The following is a 2794-nucleotide window of genomic DNA, read 5'->3' on the forward strand; positions in this document are numbered from 1 at the left end:
TATATATATATATATATATATATATATATATATATATATCTTCATTAATTATAATAATGTATGTAGGTGACCTTTAATATTTAATATATTTGATTTTTTTATATAAAATTAGAAATAAATTATGCCTATAAAATATCATTTACATTGGAAAAGATTCCAAAAGTTTTCAAACTAACCCTAACCCTTTTTCCGTGTTGCTTTGCTTTTGTCATTGTTTGTACATTTTTTAAAAGCAATGAATTGTTTTTTTTTTTTGAGGTTTATAATTTAATTTCCTTTTTAGCCCTTTCTGTATTTGTTGTTTTTGGGTTAAATGACCCTATCTAGGGTTAAGTATTGAGATTTGACGGCGGACTTAAAAAGCCACATATTTGGGTTAAATGACCCTATCTAGGGTTAAGTATTGAGATTTGACGGCGGACTTAAAAAGCCACATACATACGCTTTACGCCCAATCATTCTAGATAACGCTTGCATTCTCTGTATTACTGTGGCTTCTGGCACAAAGTTAGCTGATACTAATTCTCTAGATACCGTCATTGCTTCTTCTCCGGGAAAAGAATTTCACGACCCGTAGGCCTTCTACCTCCACGTGGCATTGCTCCATCACGCTTTTGCCCATTGTGGAAAATTTTCCACTGCTGCTTCCCGTAGGAGTTTGGGCCGTGTCTCAGTCCTAGTGTTGTTGATCATCCTCTTGGACCAGAGTTTAGTTCTGATTTTTTTAATTTAAAATTGGTCAAATATGTCTATGAACTTTGAATTTATATCTAATAGGTGTTTCATATATTCGAAGATTTTATATCTAATGAAACTCTATATCGAAGAACTAAAAGACTTATTAGATATAAATTGAAAATTCAAGACTTGAACCTCACGAAAACTCCTCAATCCACTACAATAAGAAGTGTCTGACCTTACCTTGAACCGCACCATTACGAGTCCAAACCAAAGTTGAAGTGATTTGGACTCGTAACATTTGTTCGTCAAATCGGCTTCCTAAAGTTCAAAACTAAAAATAATTGGAGGGAAAATTTCTTGGTTTGAATTTGAATGGGTTTCCAGAAGTCAAGATTTGTACTCAAAAGGAAGCAAAGTGTACAAACTTTGATGAAGGTTATCTCTTTTGAAAGAGAGGACAATAATAGATGTATAAAAATATGATACTCAACACCATAAGAGCAGCAGCAACTTTCAATGATTTCTATTTTTCTTTTAACCTTCACTCCCATACCTCAGCTTTAATTAGGCTCTCTTCAAGCACAGCATTGGCAATGGAAGTTCCTCAAGTTACTTACTTCTTCATGAATCATCTTATGAGTCCACCCATCATTTCCATAAAGCAAGCCACCTGCCTTCCTGCATCACATGATTGTATATTATGCTTACAGTTTCAAATCAATTTAGTGCAGTGTGTTTTGGCTTATAACTTAAAGTTCGTGGAATTTAAGGTTAAGAAGCTGTACATATATTTAGAGTGTGTTTAGACTGCCTCATAAGCCTAGGCCTACTGAAACCATTGAGCTTAGTGACACAATCGCGCTTTCGAAGGCAGCAATCGCTAGTCCGCTGCCTTCGAAAGCGCGATTGTGTCACTTAGCATCACCTATTGCACGAATTCTCTAGAGTCCAAGCCTACCCCTCGCAGATATTGTCTCTTTGGGTTCTCTCTATCGGGCTTCCCCTTAAGGTTTTTAAAACATGTTTGCTAAAGAGTGATTTTCACACCCTTATAAAGAATGTTTCATTCTCCTCCCCAGCCGATTTGGGATCTCACAATCTACCCCTTTCAAAGCCTAGCGTTCTCGCTGGCAATCGTTCCCCTCTCCAATCGAAGGGGGTGGATTGTGAGATCTCACATCAGTTAGGGAAGAGAACGAAACATTCTTTATAAGGGTATGAAAACCTCTTCAGGCAGACACGTTTTAAAAACCTTGAGGGGAAACCCGAAAGGAAAAAACCCAAAAATGACAATATCTGCTAATGGTGGGCTTGGCTTATTACATGACTCCTATAATAAAGTGGACAACCAATTGTGCTAGTAGATTTATTTGGAGCTTTTGATATCCCAATAACAGGAGAAATGTGGTTCAATGGACATAAAAACCGGCAGAGAATTCAGTGGACAACAGTTTGCACATTGTTCATCTAAGGCTTTGTGTTAACAGAGCAGAAATATATTCTGCAGATACTGCCTTATTATATACTACTTTTTCTAAGTATTTTCACCTTACAATGATCACAGCTGACAGAGAGATACCAGAAATGAAGAAGAGCAGATGACCTTTACAAATGGCTGCCAACACAATTCATAGGTTAGAGAATATACTTAAAAACCTGATCTACTCGAATCGCCATAGGCCAATGGCTTTTAAATTTCAAGTCAATTCGGGTTTCCAGTGACTTGCAATGAGGCATGGAGATTTTGTTTTTAGTTAAAAAATAACAGAGTGAGTATCAAAACATCAAGCTTTGAGAGGTTAATTGGTGACCTTTTCCACTTAGCTATGTTCTGGCGACAATCATGAAAAATACTACCACAAGTAATTGTCCCCCACCCAATATTTTCAGCTTATTTGCAACTGACATGGCTTCGTCCTTTAGAATTCATTAAACTAATCTACTTTCCACTAGATCGAGAATACACAAGATCATGCAAATCACAAAAATTTCAATACAGAATTAAACCATTTAAAGAATGACTTCGCAATCGCAGGCAGCTTCTGTGAGGCATTTCTTCAAACACATAGCAGGCATAAAAAAAAAAAAAAAAAAAAAAAAAAAAAAAAAAAAA

General features: G+C 36.0%; 1 long non-coding RNA gene across 1 annotated transcript in view; it reads right to left on the bottom strand.

Annotated features, from left to right (window-relative positions):
* Positions 1 to 1088: 1088 nt before the first annotated feature.
* Positions 1089 to 2794, bottom strand: part of LOC111430743 — a 2773-nt gene continuing 1067 nt past the window's right edge. The window contains exon 2 of the long non-coding RNA XR_002708380.1: positions 1089 to 1359. This is a non-coding gene — a long non-coding RNA (uncharacterized LOC111430743). The remainder of the gene's footprint in view (positions 1360 to 2794) is intronic.

The sequence above is a fragment of the Cucurbita moschata genome, unplaced genomic scaffold (assembly GCF_002738365.1).
Source record: "Cucurbita moschata cultivar Rifu unplaced genomic scaffold, Cmos_1.0 Cmo_Scf00034, whole genome shotgun sequence".
Lineage (NCBI taxonomy): Eukaryota > Viridiplantae > Streptophyta > Magnoliopsida > Cucurbitales > Cucurbitaceae > Cucurbita > Cucurbita moschata.